The 19984-nt window shown below is 42.3% G+C and overlaps 1 long non-coding RNA gene across 1 annotated transcript; it reads left to right on the top strand.

Annotated features, from left to right (window-relative positions):
* Positions 1-2811: 2811 nt before the first annotated feature.
* Positions 2812-18951, top strand: LOC142906487 (uncharacterized). The gene is made up of 3 exons (XR_012930327.1): positions 2812-5237; positions 14006-14134; positions 17846-18951. It is a non-coding gene; the product is annotated as an uncharacterized LOC142906487 (long non-coding RNA).
* Positions 18952-19984: the final 1033 nt, after the last annotated feature.

The raw sequence follows: 19984 nt of genomic DNA, 5'->3' as shown, positions 1-19984 counted from the left end.
TTATCTCCGAAAAAATCAGACTTACACGCACCGAACTCGATCAGTTAGACAAGACACTCTACAAATCACACTTAAAATTGACAGCAACAATGTCTACATCGGATTGGGAACATGTAGACAATATGACTACCTCTTCGGCTGCCACTATGTCGAACAAATGCAGGGACAATTTGATTTCCAAATTCAGTCACCTCTCCAGCAAAAAATCGGATCCACACACCGAAAAGATAGACGTCAACAAAGTCGTAATTAATCGCAGTAACAGTTCCATTTCTGATGGTCTGAAATCCGTTTTAGCTAAAGGTCTAAACTTTGCCGTCACACCGAGACACTTACCGGTTAATGATATCATTGCCCATGTCGACGTTGCACTCAAGGGCTTGAGTCACATCTCTGCAGACGTAGCAAGATCTGAAATCGCTGCAACCCTCAAAAACGCTAAGTTGCCACCTAGCAACATCAGCAAAGACGAACGTTTTGAATTATCTCAATTAAAAAAGAGGGATGATATTGTCGTTCTCTCAGCCGACAAAGGCAATGCCACTGTCATCATGGACAAAACAGAATATAACAACAAAATTCAAGAACTACTCAACGATGGCAGCTATACAAAAATAAAAAGAGATCCCACCAACAGCCTGGTCACCAAAACGAACAAAATTATCTCTGATTCAACAGCATTAATTGACGAGAACAAACAGTTCTCGTTGAAACCCTCTGCTGCCAGACCACCAAGATTATATGGCCTTCCAAAGATACACAAAGAAGATACACCCCTTCGTCCCATCGTCTCTACTATCAGCTCCCCCACCTACAAACTGGCACATTTTCTGGCTGATATACTGCGACCTTTCACTGGAAAAACCACCTCTGTGGTACTAAATTCTACTCACCTGGTATCGACAATCAAAGACATTTCCCTGTCCCCAAACGACCTGCTTGTCAGTTTTGATGTGGTGTCCTTGTTCACCAAAGTCCCGGTACCTGACACCATCGCTATCATTGAAGACCTGGTTCATCAAGGACTGCATACTGATGTACCCCCCCTGGTGAGACATTGCTTAACCAACACATACTTCACCTGGAATGGAACTTTCTACAAACAAACTGAGGGCACCCCAATGGGCTCCCCCCTATCTCCGGTTGTAGCCAACGTATTCATGGAAAAATTTGAAACTGACGCCATCCAGACTGCCACTCTACGCCCGACCTTATGGAAGAGGTACGTTGATGACACCTTTGTCATCTGGCCACATGGCCAGCCTGCTCTAGACCAATTCCGCGACCACATCAATTCCATACACCCAGCCATCAGATTTACCATGGAGGTGGAAAAAGATGGCAAACTACCCTTTCTGGATGTCTTAATTAAAAGGAGACATGATGGTTCAATGAGCCACTCTGTCTACAGGAAAGCTACCCATACAGATGCTTACTTGAAACCGGATTCCCACCACCATCCATCCCAGAAGAACTGCCTCATCAAGACTCTATACCATAGAGCCCAATGCATTTCCGACCAGGAACACATTACCAGTGAACTCAAGCACGTACACCAGGCTCTCAGGGCTAATGGCTACTCCGACTACACAATCCGCAAAGCCATCACTCCAGTCATGAAGAAGGATCCTCTTGTGGAGCCACTCAAAACCATCACCTTACCCTACATTGCAGGGGTCACTAAAAAGATCTCCAAAATCCTGAATAAACACAAGATCCAGGTCCGATTCAACACAGTACACAAAATCCGTGATTTAGTTCCATCTGTAAAAGATGCTCTTCCAGACATACAGTACCCGGGCGTTTACAAACTAAAGTGCCTCTGTGGTAGTAGCTACATTGGAGAAACCAAAAGACATATCTCGGACCGCATCCGCGAACATAAAGCAGACTTGAAACACGGTAAGACGAACTCCTCTGCCGTGGCAGATCACTGTTACAATTCAGTGGGCTCACATGACATTGACTTCTCCAAGACGGAGGTTCTTTGCAAACCAACTGGCTACCATGAGAGATTCGTTCATGAGGCCATTCACATATACAAGCACAGAGACAATTTCAACCGAGAAGATGGATTCAGGCTTAGTAACCACTGGAAAGATGTGTTAAATCATTTCTGTTCTTAATTAATTGTAATTTTACGATGACCTTCAGACCGCAGCTCTTTCGCCAGCATTGCCTCTTAATACCTCTCACACCACGGTTAATGGTATGGTTTACAACATGGAGTATACTAGGGCTTCGCAGCTGTCTCTCTCCCCCTCCTCTGTTCCGACCATGGACGAACTCGTCCGTCTGAACGGGGCCCGTAGCTATCCGTGGTACGGAAATTTGAGGGTAAGAATCCACCCATTTTTTCGCCATATAGCATTGTGATATATAACGACTTATGGTTGGTAGCTTAGCTGATTGGAGAATATAGAGTTTATTGATAACATGAAGGTAATTTATATTTTAGTTTTTATTGGTTCACTATATAGTACTGTGAATAGCTCAGATGTGTAGTCATTTCTGTGACCAGTCACTAGCAAATCACCCAGTTATTTCAATGCTAAATTCGCCTAGTTATTTCAATGCTAAATTCTCCTGTTTGATTTGTACTAAGTGCCTCGGTGAATGTGTATGCTCTGACTTCAACGTAACTATTTCTGTAGCAGTTACAAGCGAATCACTCAGCCTTTTCAATGCTAAATTCTATGCTAATCCCATTGTCAAGGGGTGCCTCTGCGGATGTGTATGCCTTAACTTAGCTATTTCAATGCTAAATTCTATGCTAATTCCTTTTAACAATGGGTGCCTCTGCGGATGTGTATGCTTTAACTTTTAACATAGCTATTTCTGTGACTAGTCACAAGCTAATCATTCAGCCATTTCAATGCTAAATTTTATGCTAATTCCTTCGTCAAGGCTCTTTGTTCCTCTCACACAGCTTAAAAGCCGTGATCTGAACGTGGCTCTCTCACTCCAGCGCTGTCCTACCAGACAGTCTCGCCCCCTTCACCTGATGAAGGCCGCTTGTGTTGTGGCCGAAACGTCGTGAGAATATTATTGTGTTATTTTATTTGATCAATTTATTATTTTATTCTCATTCTACGTGACTTTACCGAAAGAACCAAAGAAGATGAATCATTGCAGTCACGAAAGCTTTAAATCGAAATTTAAGCAAATAGTTAATGAAAATGCATGAAAATTAGTGTTGTTATAACAATTATATATTTAAAGTTGCGCATTTTGATGTGACGTCACATTCCTCAAACCCCCCTCGTCACACATCGTCACAAACGTCTGACCCCTTTCCCCCCCTAGGTGCGTGACGTCATTTATGGACGGCCCCTAAATGCACTTTCAAGCGAAAACAAACGTGATTTAAGACGGGACCGAAAAGACTCAATAATGTTCTGGAGAACTGCGTATCACGTTTAATTTCTGGTTACGTTGGAAAACCCGTTGTAATTTACTGAAACGTATGTACACTTTTAAAGGCAACCGCTTTCCCTGCTTGCTAGAGATGACTGAAAGTGGCAACGGCTGCATCTCAAACATAAATGGATGCAGCGTTCTCCTTAAAAGGGTAGCATTTTCATAATCGAGTCCGATATTCGGACTAAAGCAGCGAGATCCACGCGAAGGGCTTTGAAGCAGCCACCGTAACAGTGGTTTGACATAACCCCGTGGATGTAATGTAGGCACAGAGGTGGCAACCGATTATATCCCATTCCTTGCGATGCCTGTATCACACGGTGGATGATGATTATATACAATGACTGCGTAAACTAAACATGTATTAGCTCCATTGACGTTGGAGGAGCGATACATAGTTCAAAGTTCATTTATTTGGTAGAGCCCTGTGAGCCATTCGGCTCTTGAATCGGGTGCAACCGCAACAAACAAAAACATGAACAAGAAAACATCTTAAAGTGACTATGTGAGTGTGCAAACAGAAAATCCAGGAAAAAGAAAACAGTTGTATCAGTCAACTGATGGCCCCCTGCTATTGGCTGCACGGTGCTGCTGGCGTGGTCAAGGTGCGCTGGGTATTTATAATAACGCCACCGGTGTTGACAACGTTCTTAAGAACAGGCTGAGCGCTGCACGGTGAGTCTCGTCCCCTCGTCTGTAATGGTTTATTATGATCGTCATCAGTAGGGGTATTTATCGATAGGTTGTCGCATTGTTGGTTGTTGTTTACCGAATCGAAATAGCGATGTTGATGAATACCCACAGTTTAGATTGAGATTATATTCATTTCAGCAAGAAGGGCCCAATAAGTTGTCAGGCTCTAGTTCAGGGGCGTACTGCAAGGGTACATTTGTAAATATTCTGGTTTCTAAAAATGCCTATTCTTGTGCTCGTGATGTGACGAAGACGGAAGTTATTGCATATCTTCACTAAACTCTCCACTCATACTTCTTATCACTTCCCTTTTGAAACTCTGCGAATAAATTATGAAAATTAAGTCACTTCAAAGCTGAAGCTGCCTTACGGAACTTAATATTACGTGTCTATTATTTGTGGCTCTGTGGGAGAGATTCGCATGGTAAAATTGGGCAGTGGTGTTGACTACACATTGCTGGTGGTCATTACGTCTGTGTGGAGAAAAGCAAATCACGATTCCACTCGGCAGACATGTGTCAAGGAAGTGGACGGGCTACATGGTCATTTACTGCAGCCTGATTGACTAAAGAACAGTGGTTGCTTTTGTTTAGTGGCATTTTGATCACTCAACAAAATGCCACTGAACAAACATGGCGAGTGATCAGAATGATCAACGGGCAGTCCTCGGCTTACGAACCCAAGTCGTTCGAGACCCGTTTGTAGGTCGAATGTATCATAAATCGGAACAATAATGCACTGTATTTAAATTCCCATACGATCAGTGTTATGAAATGTTACCGTTCAATAAGCGAAGCATTGTTAAACTCGTAATGAAGAATGTTGTAGATTTGCATCAAACACTGCAAAACATACTGTATAGTGAATAAAAAAAGGAAAGTAACAAATGAAATAAAACCTTTTATTTTCACTTACCTTGAGTCCTGATGCTAGTTTTAAGTCAGAAGGATGGGAAATGGGTCACCACAATTGCACACACGGGGCACGAGCGCACACACACGGACACAAAGACATATAGAGACACACCACAAACCCCAACGATCCTCCGTATGGCCTTAACAGGCTGTTGGGGCAAGTGCTGTTAGCAAGCAGCGCCTATGAAGGCCGGCACGGCACACGAGGCGGTGAGTATCTAACACCACACCCGGACGCCTTTGTCTCGCCAGTGGTGATGTTTACACACCACACCAGGTACTGGTGTTGGCCGTGAGCAAGAATCGAACTCGGGTCGCCGCTTTTGTAGCACAGCCTAGAGCTAACCACTACACACAGCTCTCCACACACTCATGCTTACACGCATGTGCACACAGACACTCACTTCCAATGCGAGGCCAACTCATTACATCTGTGTGCTGTGGCCGAAACGTCGTGAGAATATTATTGTGTTATTTGATCAATTTATTATTTTATTCTCATTCTACGTGACTTTACCGAAAGAACCAAAGAACATTAATCCTTGCATTCACAAAAGCTTTAAATCGAAATTTTACATTTATTTCTGCTTATTTCTTCAATGCATTTCTATTGTTTCGATTGCTCATGTCACGCTATTTACTCAAACGTAGTACTGCGATACTGATAGCTGTGCCATCATCAGGGATTGCTGTGCACGTCGATGTGTGTGTGTTAGTCGATGTGTGTGTATCTAAAGTAGATGTCTGTGTGACACAGTCAATATGTGTATGTGTGTGTAGGGCAATGTGTGTGTCAGTCTATGTATGTGTCTGTAAGTTCATGTGTGTGTGTCATAGTCGATATGTGTGTGTGTAAGTACATGTGTGTTTACGTCAATCTGTCTGTGAGTCCACGTATATCTGTGTGTGAGTCGATGTGTGTGTGTGTCGCTGTATGTGTCTACATCCATATATGTGTAACTCCATGTGTGTGTATCTAAAGTGGATGTCTATGCGTGTGTGAGTCAATATGTGTGTGTGTGCAAGTCCATGTGTTTGTGTGTGTGAGTCGATATGTCTGTGTGTGTCAGTCCATGGGCGTGTGTGTTAGTCGCTTTGTGTCCGTGTCTCCATGTGAGTCCGTGTAAGTCCATTTATTTGCATGTCTGTAGGTCTATGTGTGCGTGTGAGTGAATGTGTGCTTTATTGACCTGGTCAAGGCCAATAATACCATCAGTGGGCCTGGCCTCTGGGTTGTTCTTCATACTTTCAGAGTCCCTCACCCTTTGCTCACGATCCTTAAGGACCTTAATAATGGTGAGCGGTCCCGCGTCAAACTACGTGGCCGTTAGTCAGAGCCATTCCCTCTACACCTTGGGATGCGACAGGGATGTCCTCTGGCTCCCACATTATTTAACATATTTTGACCACGTAGTTCGTGAAGACTTCAATGGCTGTACCAGAGGAATTACCATATGGTACAGATACAATGGGAGGCTGATCGATGCCCGGGTACGGTCAAGGGATGGCTCCCGATTGATCAACCTTGTAATGTATGCCGATGCTCTGGTGATTGCTGCTCACCCAGAGGAGGAGTTGGAGGCACTGCTGCTGAACCTGGAGCTTGGCACTAAGAGGTGGGGCCTTAACATCAGCCCCATCAAATCTAAGCAACTGGCTGGGTATTTTGTACCATCGGACAATCCACCCCCACAACTCACAATTGCTGATGTGGCAGTTGCGGAGAGATAGGAGAGATTCCCATACCTGGCCAGTGTGCTCATGACCAGCTCCGGTTTAACACCAGAGGTCTAACTCCAAACCAGTCGAGCGCCATTATCTTTTCATCGGCTACGTTAAGCTGCGTGCAAGCTACCTGGTCTCCACTCCGCATGAAGCTCCAGGTCTTCTCGGCCACGGTAATTCCCTACCTTCTCTACGCTGGCGAAACGTGCACCCACCTAATGGATCATCTTCACCGGTTGGAAACATTTAGGCTGGCCTGCTTAACGATCCACCATGGGTTCAACCATTTGTGTGTGTGTGTGCGTCTAAGTCGATGTGGTTCTATGTGTGTGGGTCGATGTCTGTGTGTAAGTCCATGTGTGTGTCTGCCTTTTTCGCCCGGGCAACGCCGGGTACTTCCCGCTAGTCTTACATATGAAAGTCTCCGCGCGCGCTTGCGAGGGATTTGCCTCTCAAACGGTGGGTTTTTGTCGAAAATAAATTGCCGGCTAGCACGCCCTAAGCCCCGCGGTGGGAATAGGCTATTCCTTTTTTTACGTTCGTCCCCTTTAAATTCGTTAAATGAGCGATTTTGTGAGGTTTCGATTTATTTATTTACTGCGCGCCACCAGCCGTACCAACTCACGCCAATTGGGTGGGGGGGGGGGCGGACCCTACCAAGTGATCACTTGGTAGGGTCACTGTACTGACAGCCTTTCATGTCGACTGTAATTTGCTTTTTCAGCTGCTGCCTGTATTGCCAGCTTTTTATCTCCACTGTAGCAATACTTATGTCATTGAGTCGGCGTACTGCCAGTCTATAATCTACACTGTAACTTGCTTCTCAACTTACCTGTGCATACTGCTGCTATTTAATGTACACTTATTGAAGATAATTTCTTCTATGCATTTCTATTGTTTCGATTGCTCACGTCCCGCAATTTACTGATACGTAGTACTACGGTGCTGATAGCTGTGCCATCATCGGGGATTGCTGTGCACGTCCATGTGTGTGTATTAGTCGCTGTGTGTGTTAGTCGATGTGCGTGTGTTAGTCAATGTGTGTGCATGGCTCCATGTCAGTGTGTAAGTCAATGTGCGTTTGTGTGTCTATGTGTGTCAGTAAATGTGTGTGTACGTCCATGTGTATGCGTGTGTTAGTCCACATGCGTGTGTAAGTCCATACATGTGTGCGTATCACTCGATGGGTTTGTGTAAGTCATTGCGTGTGTGTGACTTGATATGTGTGTGTGTAACTCCATGTGTCTGTATCTAAAGTATATGTATTTGTGTGTTTGAGTCCATATGTGTGTGTGTAAGTCGACGTGTTTGTGTGTGTGAGTCGATATGTGTGTGTGTGTCAGTCCATGTGCGTGTGTGTTAGTCGCTGTGTGTGCGTGGCTCCATGTTAGTGTAAGTCCATTTCTTTGTGTCTGTTGGTCCTTGTGTGTGTCTTAGTCCATGTGTGTGCTTTATTGACCTGCTCAGGCCTATGATAACATCAGTAGGCCTGGCCTCTGGGTTGTTCTTCGTGCTTTCAAAGTCCCTGACCCTCTGCTCACGATTCTTAAGGGCCTTCATGATGGTGCGTGTCCCCGCGTCAAACTACATGGCCGTGAGTCAGAGCCATTCCCTTTACACCTTCGGGTACAACAGGGATGTCTGGCTCCCACATTATTTTACATATATTTTTACCACGTAGTTCGGAGGAATTACAATCTGGTAGAGATACAATGGGAGGCTGATCAATGCCCGGGTGCGGTCAAGGGATGGCTCCCTATTGCTCAACCACGTTATGTATGCCGATCATCTGCTAATTGCTGCTCACTCAGAGGAGCAGTTCGAGGTGCTGGTGCTGAACCTGCAGCTTTCCACCAAGTGGCGGGGCCTTACCATCAGTTCTAGATTTGAAGCTTTCATGACTGCAAGAATTCATACTCTTTGGGTTAATTCGGTAAAGTCACGTAGGTAAAAAAACAAATTAAAATAAAATAAAAGAAACAATTAAAACATCACGTTTCGGCCACAACACAAGTGGCCTTCTTCAGGTGAAGGAACAGAACTGTCGGGACGACAGCACTTCAATAAACGCTGCTAAAATTCGCAGCATCTTTTAAGCTCGGTGGGAGGAGCAGAGCGCCTTGACAAAGGAGTTTACATATCAAACAGGAGAATTTAGCATTGAAATAGCTGTGTTAAAGTGTTGAAACAGCAGGGTGTTAAAGTCAGAAAATTAGCATGTAACTGTGGGATTAGCATGCTTCTGTTGTGTAGAGGGTGCGGGGGATGGGTCACTGTGTGTGTGTAATAGAAACGAAAAAATTGAAAAATTTAAGATCGGCAAGAATGTGCTGTAACGGGGGGAGTAGAAAACAGGGGAAATAGAAAAGCTTAAATGCAGGTTAAGGGGGGGGGGGGGAGGAGCCATGTAGGGGACCTTGGTGGGGTGCGGGGCTGAGTTAATCCGTCTTTTGTCGTGTAGAGGGTGATGCGTCACTGTGTGTGTGCAATAGAAACGGAAAATAGAAAAATTAAAGATCGGCAAGAATGTGCTGTAAGGGGGGAGTAGCAAAAAAGGGTTTAATAGAAAGTTCGGAAGGAATATGATTGGTATACCACTACTTGAAATTGCTGTTAGAAATTAGTTGACGTTTGGTATGATTTAAAACGTCTTTCCAATGGTTGCTTAATTTGAAACCATCCTCTCGGTTGAAGTTATTCCTGTGTTTATATCTGAATGGCTTCATGGACAAATCTCTGGTGATAGCCTATAGGTTTACAGAGAACCTTGATATCGGAGAAGACAATCTCATGATCACCCATAGCCTTGTAACAATGATCAGCTACAGCAATGAATTCGTTCTGCCGTGTTTCAGATCTGATTTGTGCTCGCGAATTCAGTCAGAGATATGTCGTTTCGTCTCCCCGATATAGCAATCACCGCAGGTACAACTCAATTTGTAAACTCCGGGGTACTGTAAGTCAGGGATGACATCCTTTACGGATGGGATCAGATCACGAATTTTGTGTACTGTATTGAACCGGACTTGGATCTTGTGTTTGTTTAGAATTTTGGAAATCTTTTTAGTAACGCCTGCTATGTATGGTAGTGTGATGGTTTTTATTGGAGTATCAATTGGTTGTTTCTGTATGGTATGAGAAACAGCTTGGCGGATGGTACGGTTAGAGTATTCGTTCCTCTTAAGGGCCAGACGTACCAATTTTAATTCACTGGTCAAGTGTTAGTTTAACACGTAGGCTTTCGCGACCAATATTATTCATAATAAAGGTTTTTGGGTTAGATCGCGTTATTTAGAAATGTGTCGAAACCCTTTACCACCCGACACGGCCAATCAGCAAAATAAAGTGTCACGTTGACAAAAGACAATTAGTTCACTACTTTAGCCCACCGGTGTGTTGAAGAGTGAATACACAACATTTACAGTTTGATTCACTCTTCAACACACCGGTGGGCTAAAGTAGTGAACTAATTGTCTTTTGTCAACGTGACATTTTATTTTGCTGATTGGCCGTGTCGGGTGGTGGAGGATTTCGACACATTTATAAATAACGCGATCTAACCCAAAAACCTTTATTATGGTCAAGTGTTGTTGGTCCGAAATGCAATGAGCCCTATGGTATAAAGTTTTGATGAGATAATTCTTTTGAGCCGGGTGGTGGTGGGGATCCGGTTTCAAGTAGGAATCTGTGTGGGTGGGCTTTCTGTAAACAGAATGTCCCAACGTGCCATCAGACCTCCTCTCAAACAGAACATCCAAGAATGGCAGTTTGCCATCTTTCTCTACTTCCATGGTGAATTTGATGGAAGGAGTGTTGTGGTGACGTCACCGCCACTTAGTTGTGAATGCCGGTTGTTGTTGAGTCTATGTATGTGTGAGTCGATATGTGCGTGTAACTCTATGTGTGTGTGAGTCCATTTGTGTGTGTAACTACATGTGTGTGTCTAAAGTCGATGTCTGTGTGTGAGTCCATGTGTGTGTGTGTGTGCATGTAAGTCCATGTGTTTCTATGTGTGTGGGTTGATGTCTGTGTGTAAGTCCATGTGTGTGTCTGCCTTTTTCGCCCGGGCAACGTCGGGCACTTACCGCTAGTACGTATATATAGCCTCGTCACAAGCAGCCTCCTTTTGTCTATTTCAGCAATTTTTTTTATTGCTGGGGTTGTTTCCACCTGATGATGGGCACTTGTGTTGCGCCCGAAACGTCGTGATTTAATTTATTTGTTTTTATTTTATACCTACGTGACTTTACCGAAAGAAGTAAAGAGTATAAATTAGAGTTACTTCGTTTGTATGTGTGTGCATTTTACATGTTTCCAGGCCGTTTGCCTGGCCGCCGCGTTCCATAGCCTCACCATTCGTCCGTGCCAAGTCGTGTAGTTCAAACAAACCTTACTTCCACCACGACAGCGTGCAAGACAGGAGGAGCTGAGATTAGCAGCTCCACCCCAGTGTTTCGGTCAATCACAGTTTACCGCGAAATTCCTGTAAGCATCGTAACTGCATTGCTAGCGATGATGCTGCCTCGGAAAAACAACACGCGGCCCCACTGTGTCTCCATCAGTCCCCAAAGCAGCCCAACGCAGGTCCCAGGCACGCGGTGTTCCCAGCCTCCAGTAAAGAGGAGGCAGTGAGATTCAGTCGCGCATTTTCTTCCTGTAGTGTACTCTACTCTACAGGGAAATATCTGCAGTGTTGTACACTACATTAATTGTTTCATTGTATAAATTGACCGTACAAGTTGTATATATATCACTAGATAATATTACATTTTTTTACATTTAAAATACCTCCTGTATAATGATTGTGTTAATGCAGGGTAATTACTACTATAATAGCCCAGAAATGTGTGTAACGCGCGTGACGTCACTCCACACGTCATTAATAGTAAAATAATAATGAGCGAGTGGAATTTTACACTCACGCCGAAGAAGGTCGATTGGAAAGATATATTTTTTTGCAAAATTGCTTCAAATATTACATTTCTTTACAGAAAGTGACGGTAAAAAATAAATATACGCAGCACAGTGCTACATCCGTACATAACGTCACTGCAAAAGAGCCCCCCCTTATTAATAATCATGAGCAGGTGGATTTTTACACTCCCCCAGGTCGAGTGGAGAAACATTTTTTAACGCAAATTCTCTTTAAATTTGACGTTTCTTTATTGAAATTTTATCAAATAAATAATTCATCGCAGCAACAAAGTGCTTTTGGTGTCTTTGTTTATTTCTTCAGCACTTGAAACAAAAGGTAAGTCTAATTTTTGCTTCTAAATTATGATAAAACTAAACAAACGCTGGCGAGTTGTGGAACAAGCATTCACTTGACATGTCGCTGGATTATCTACGGCGTCATGACAAAATGTTGCATTGAACATGGCTCTGCATGACATCAACACGATTCTCAAACAACATGGATTGTCTTGCACATCAATTAGTATTCCGCAACTGATAGGACATCCAATCGAATCTCAGCTATACGACGTAGTGCAATAAGAACAATAAACTGAAACGAAAATTTTCTCCCTTAATGGGCAACAGTTTGAAGCTTTCACAGCAATAATGAGAGTTGTCGACGATGAGCATGTCCACAACAGACTTTTCTACTTAGATGGTCCTGGCAGCTCTGGAAATACTTTTTGTACTCCACGCTGCTCTACTTTGTTCGTGGAAAAGGTCAAATCGCTCTTCCTTTTGCGACCACTGGAATCGCAGCGACTTTACTGAAAGGCGGACGAACTGTGCACAGCAGATTCAAGCTTCCAGTTCACCTACTCGACACATCTTCTTTGTCGATGAGACTGTATTCCCCAGAAGGCGAAACGCTACGACAAGCTTCGCTCATCATCATTGATGAAATTACGTTGCTGACAAAGCATAGCCTTCGGTGCATCGATCAGCTGTTGTGCGACATCATGCAGATTCAACGGCCGTGTGGTGCAAAAGTCGTCATTATCGGTGGCGACTGCGGAGTGATGATCAAAATGAGCATAACAATTGGCTGCTGAAAGTTGGATTGGGAACTTTGCCAGAGATATATGGAGTGCCGTTAGGTTTCATTGAAATTCCACCTCAAATAATAACGGTTGATGATCTGGTCACCGCAATTTATGGTCAGAACTTGAAACACATGCCTGCCGAAGAGCTTGCGAAAAGAGCAATTCTGGCACCTACCAACAACGACACTCTCGAAATGAATCGAAACATCATCACACAGCTGTCCGGAGATCTCCGACTTTATTACAGCTCTGACTCGATCGTGTCGGAAGATCCTACGGACGCATTGCATTACCCTCCAGAATTTTTTTCACGATCAAACGCCTTCAGGAATGCCGCCACACACATTGGCACTGAAGACAGGCGTTATCATCATGCTGCTGCGAAATCTGAACCCGAAGAACAGTCTTTGCAATGGAACGCATTTGATGGTCAAATCATTACAATGAGGGAAATACTTATTTCCCTCATTAAAATGCAAATCAATTTATAACATTTTTTGACATGCGTTTTCTGGATTGTGTTGTTGTTATTCTGTCTCTCACTGTTCAAATAAACCTACCATTAAAATTATAGACTGATAATTTCTTTGTCAGTGGGCAAACGTACAAAATCAGCAGGGGATCAAATACTTTTTTCCCTCACTGTACGTGGCTCTGTCTAGATCTAAAAATCCTCAGTGGATCAAAGTGTTGATTAAGGATAGTCAACTGCAGGGAAACCTTTTGAACAGTGATAAGAGATTCACACAAAATATCGTATACCAATAAATCTTCCAAAGTCCTTATTTTCATTTTTTAAGTTAAGAAAAATGTATATACGTGCAACAATTCCTAAAAAAGAAATACAATCAAACAAGAACACGTAAATGTAAATCTTTAATATTACAGCTTCCGACCTAGGATGGGCAAAAGGATAATATAATATGGTATTACAAAGCCTGACCCAAACCCGAGTTTTACCATTTGCCAAGGATTTTGCGGATCATGGATTTGCTCAGTGTGACTATTTTCAAGAACATAAGGCCGGTGATGGCAAGGGGTTGCTGTATATAGTATAATTTGTCACTTTACGTTCAAATTTTCAAGAAAGGGAGCCAAACATATAGATATGTATTTTGTCGAACTTCTATACCACCATATGTAGCCAACCATATCTCGGAGTGTATATCTGCAGGAGTGTAAACATTGCTGAGGTCTTAATAATTATATTGATAACGTGCAATGTTTATCCCAAATGTGCTGTGCTGAGTGTAGGAGAAGTGAGCGTCAAACCATGGCGGTACAAGCACTCACAGTAGAAAATATTTTGGCGGAGTTGAAAACGAGGGTCAAGGTTGCTTTAGAAATATGCAACGAATCCAAGTACAAACTTAAGAAAAAGATGTGAGTATGGCTTTTATTAGATATGCTTGGATCCTATGGCACTCCTTTTCAATGTCAAACATTTGCACTCCAAAATATCCTCTGTTTATAATGATGATGATTGCTTGTGTTGCAGTCGAAACGTCGTGATAATTTTATTGTTTTATATTTTTATTATTATTGTGTTTCCCTTCTACGTGACTTTACCGAAAGAACCAAGAATATGAATCCCTGCAGTCACGAAAGCTTTAAATCAAAATACATATTTTCAGTTCAAGTGCTATTAATTAATGATCAGCCAATAAATTAACATCGAATTCTTATGATTCCTAAAATTTTTGTGGGGCAGCCGGGGAGAGTTTGGATAGTTTCATGACCTATATAACTATTATTATTTAAATTAGTTTATAAAATATCGGTGTTGGTGTGACAATATTTATCACAAGGACAGGCGCGTCTTGTCCAACTTTGAAGGTCTTTTGGTAGAGACATGTTACGTCACAACCCAATTCAGTCGAGCCTGTGGCCCTGATTGGACAGAGTCACTTTAGTGCATCTCTGGTGGGTCCTATAAGTCTGCCACAAATCTGAGTGGTGAACACGACACACCAAAATATGTGCAACATTTCATGTAAAGCACTGGTTTATACAGATCCATCAGAGAACCATCCAACCCACTCTCTTTGATCGTGGCTACGTGTCTCGTTCTTACCGATCATCTGATTGCAATCCCCAAACACACCACACCTGGAACCCACGTAACACTTCCTCTTCAGACACTAGCTATTGACTAGACACTCACACTCTTCAGAAGTTCACACTCACTACTCACTAATTATGCACACTCATCGTGCACTCACCAAAAACCACTCACTATGACACCCACTCAAAATTAATTCACAAGTCAATCACGACTTCCCAATCACCATGCGTTCACACTCACCAGCTATAGCTTGAACAACAGAATACATTTTAATTGCTATATCATTACATCTTTACAATTGTAGTTCTGTCATTGTTAATAATGTCACACCCACTCAGGATTGTAATTTACAACAATTTTGGTAAAATTCCTTTACCAAAGTTTTCCATACTCATGATTCAAAATGGTGTATCAGTATTTATCAATGAGACCCTGAAATTAAAAACACAGGTAAAGATAGATATTAGAGTTTGTTTTTCTCCGAATGTATTTCCTCTCCTCTATCTCTGTTCTCACCTCTGCTGTTTGCTTCACCGCTGTCTGCTCTCTTGTGTCCCTTGCTTTCACTGGCTTCTTTGAGTGGGATCGCTACTCGACCCCCTATGATTTGTCACCTCTGCTCTCCCACATTAGTATAACTACTTCAAGTAGTCTGTTGAAGCCAAGACCAATGTCAGGATCCATAGATCCACCAGCTATCAGCTGGTAGATTTCCAAGACGTGAGTTACGGCCAAAATTGATTTTCTTCCCTCCACAAAGCACACGCTGCTTTGGTATCGTAAAGTTTGATAACACTTTTATGATCTAGCGACCTTAACTTGGGACATATGACTTGATCTTTGCTCAGATCCACCATTTGCTATGCCTCCCTCACGACGAGTCGATCTTGCCAACGTAGATTTTAGCAGATCCCGTCAATGTGTAAAGTGGCCTTACGTCTGCCTGGCACACACTGTGTGAGCCCAGTTCATGCATTTATGCAAATTGTGTCACATGCCAAAATTAAGCCTAGTTTAAATATTCGTCATAACCAAAATCTGCATACGGGCTGACAAACACACAAAACATGTCAAACGTAAAACACGCCTTGCCCTCACTTCTTCATCTGTGCTTGTTATCATGAACTATGCAGTTATCATGAACACAATTATTTGAGTTCACGTTCATCTTTGCAATTGAAATCTGCTCTTCGACATGTCTGATATATGATTCTAGATTTAAAGCTTTCGTGACTGCTAGGATCCATACTCTTTGGTTCTATTGGGTAAAGTCACGTAGGTGAAAATAAAATAACAAAAAATCACGACGTTTCGGCCAGTACACAAGCGGCCTTAATCAGGTGAAGGGACGAGACTGTCTGGAGGACAGCGCTGGAGTGAGAAAAGCCACGCTTAGATCACGACCTTTAAGCTGTGTGAGAAAGAAACAAAGCGCCTTGACAAAGGAATTAGCATATAATTTAGCATTGAAATGGCTCATTGAAATAGCTAAGTTAAAGTATACACATCCGCAGAGGCACCCCTTGACAAAGGAATTAGCATAGAATTTAGCATTGAAATAGCTGAGTGATTAGCTTGTAACTGGTCACAGAAATAGCTATGTTAAAGTCAGAGCATATACATTCACCGAGGTACCTAGTACAAATCAAACAGAAGAATTTAGCGAAAACACAACCACGCTCAGACCGCGGACTTTTAAACTGTGTGCGAGCAAACAAGGTGTTCTGACAAAGAAATTAGCATAAAAATTAGCATTTGATTGGCCGATTTTAGAAAAGAGGTGGTGTACGTGCCGGTGGACTTGCAGTTTGGCGCGGGGGGGGGTGGAGTTTACCTCTTGATGGTGTGAAAAGGGAATTTATAAGAGCTGCAAAAGTTTGGGGTACCACTACTTGAACAATATACTGTACCATTGAAATTAGTTTAATGTTTAGTTCGATTTAGAACATCTTTCCGATGGTTGCTTAATTTGAAACCATCTTCTCGGTTGAAATTGTGTCTGTGTTTATAGATCTGAATTGCCTCATGAACAAATCTCTGATAAAAACCCGTGGGTTTGCAAAGAACCTAGGTATCGGAGAAAATTATATCGTGATCCCCCACAGCGTTGTAACAAATACTCTGATGACTCATCGTGGCTGATCACTATTACAACGCTGTGGGGGATCACGATATAATTTTCTCCGATACCAAGGTTCTTTGCAAACCCACGGGTTTTTATCAGAGATTTGTTCATGAGGCAATTCAGATCTACAAACACAGACACAATTTCAACCGAGAAGATGGTTTCAAATTAAGCAACCATTGGAAAGATGTTCTAAATCGAACCAAACATTAAACTAATTTCAATGGTACAGTATATTTTTCAAGTAGTGGTACCCCAAACTTTCGCAGCTCTTATAAATTCCCTTTTCACACTTTTATGCTAATTTCTTTGTCAGAACACCTTGTTTGCTCCTACAGTTTAAAGGTCCGCGGTCTGAGCGTGGTTGTGTTTCGCTAAATTCTCCTGTTTGATTTGTACTAGGTACCTCAGTGAATGTATATGCTCTGACTTTAACATAGCTATTTCTGTGACCAGTTACAAGCTAATCACTCAGCTATTTCAATGCTAAATTCTATGCTAATTCCTTTGTCAAGGGGTGCCTCTGCGGATGTGTATACTTTAACTTAGCTATTTCAATGAGCCATTTCAATGCTAAATTATATGCTAATTCCTTTGTAAAGGCACTTTGTTTTCTTCTCACACAGCTTAAAGGTCGTGATCTAAGCGTGGCTTTTCTCACTCCAGCACTGTCCTCCAGACAGTCTCGTCCCTTCACCTGATGAAGGCCGCTTGTGTTGTGGCCGAAACGTCGTGATTTTTTGTTATTTTATTTTCACCTACGTGACTTTACCCAATAGAACCAAAGAGTACTGATATATGATGTTTTGTATCAGCTCTGTGCTCTGTTTGGTGAATGTGTGTATGACAACAATTGCTTGCATGCCATATGAAAGAACAATACTAATCATAACATATATTCTAGGACATTCCTGGAATCCGGAGTGGATGCCTATCCACCACACAGTGACATCAACCCTGGAGAAACGTGCGCTTGTGGCTTTTGTAAGCATCAGATCGGCATGTGCGGGTGTTTTGGAGTACTGAGCTATTCCATTGAGGGAGAAAACATGTGCCTGAACATTATGTTCTGCAATCCACATTCTTGTGTTATTTACAATAGAGAAATGGCCATACAGTTCAAGACCGCCCACTACGACATGGTACCAGCCAAGCTCCTGACCGAGATGTACCAATCCAACGAGTCATCAGAGTATTTTCAAAAGACGAATGCCGGACCTACCTCTATCACGATCACCAACGACAAATTGAAACTCAAAGTGACAGGCACAATGCTGAAGGACGAAGGTTCAATCATCCGTGTACATCTCACAAATATTTAGACCGTTGTCATGAGTGGCTAATACACACAAAATTTAAATAGAGGAATAAGGAAAAACACCGCCCGGCATTTGGGGGTTGCATTTGAGGCATTATTTAAACGCCAATAGAAATAAACTACAACCTTATTTTTTATGAAATGTTAGATCAACTTGAGAGGGTGTTTTTGCATATTTTATACATTTTACTGTATGGCGCACTGAATCCCGTTGTGGATCTGTTGCGCCTTAACGTAAATAAAATAAAAACTTTGATAATAATATAATCGTTATTATTGGTTCTTTCAGTAAAGTCACGTGGAAGGGAAACAATAAAATCATAAAAATATAAAACAATACAATTCTCACGACGGTTCGACTGCAACACAAGCAATCATCATCAGGTGTGAAAACCACAGCAAGAAAAAATTATTGCTGTGAAAACCACAGCAAGAAATGCTAATTGCTTGTGTTGCTGTCGAAACGTCGTGATAATTTATTGTTTTATTATTTTATTGTTTCCCTTCTACGTGACTTTACCGAAAGAACCAAGAATATGAATCCCTGCAGGCACGAAAGCTTTAAATCAAAATGTAATATAATCGTTGTTGTGACTACCACCACTATCATTGCATCTGCTACATTCCACCTGAAAAACGATTTGTTTCCTAGGGTATGTGATTTGTTTGCAATAAATATCTGCATTATCGTTCTCTTTTCGATTGTGGTTTTGTCTCTATTATGCTTTATTGTTCCATAATTCTGTCAGGGCGAATATTTGTGATAAACTTTTTCTTGAAACACACAGAGGAAGATGCTTCGAGATGTTCGAAAAATATAAACCTTTCAAGAACTTTTCCAAGGAAATGCAAATTGGATATTGAGTGATAGTTTTTAGGAATGTGTCCATTCAATGTGGGGCTTTTTGAGGCTGTAACTGACACCGCAGGAGAATGAGGTAGTGAAAAGACGCTGGTGTAAAGCAGGTTCCCAAACTATCCCAAATCGCGACCCACCTGAGTAGCCAGACCATCGTCCGGGACCCATGCCCAGTGAGACAGGGTGTGAAGAAGAGTGGCGGCTGGTGACATCCAAGTCAGAGGAGGCACAAGTACAAACCCTCATCAGGATAATCGTACACATTGTGTAAGTCATGGTAGCAAGGAAGGTGTGTATGAAAGGAGTCTTCTACCTTGGCATGACGGTGTTACAGCCTAGCTCACATGGTGAAGATGTTGCAGCTCACCTGCCCCATCAGTCTGAATGCAGGAAGTCTCTAACAGATTGCTGGGGCAAATGCTGTTAGCGAGCACACCCAGGGCTGGGTGGTCAGCACCCAACCATGTATTTACTTGAGGCTGATTTTGTAGTAGGTTTAAATAATTGTAACTGGTTTTGGCCATAAGCATAGCACGTGAACCACTGAGCCACAGTTCACACACAGACACACACACAGAATCATGTAAACACAAAGACACGGAGACCTACAGACTCGGGAACTGCATTGTTGTAAGTCGAGTAGTGATATAATATATCGGCATTTTTTTTAATTTATTTTACACATCAAAGATATGTAGGGTCTAGGAATAGGTTTTACCCTTTTAACTGGCACAAAAACTGACACCTTTATTCAAGGCATCATGTTTGCAATAACCACAACACAAGCAGTCAAAATGCAAACAATAAAGACAACTCTGATTATTATTTCACGATTAGTTGTCTTAATTAATCGTAAACAACGTGGA

The sequence above is a fragment of the Petromyzon marinus genome, chromosome 66 (assembly GCF_048934315.1).
Source record: "Petromyzon marinus isolate PM22_M1 ecotype Great Lakes invasive population chromosome 66, UKy_Petmar_22M1.pri1.0, whole genome shotgun sequence".
Classification (NCBI taxonomy): Eukaryota; Metazoa; Chordata; class Hyperoartia; order Petromyzontiformes; family Petromyzontidae; genus Petromyzon; species Petromyzon marinus.
The sequence above is the reverse complement of the archived record's forward strand: the minus strand, read 5'-3'. Positions and strand labels throughout refer to the sequence as shown.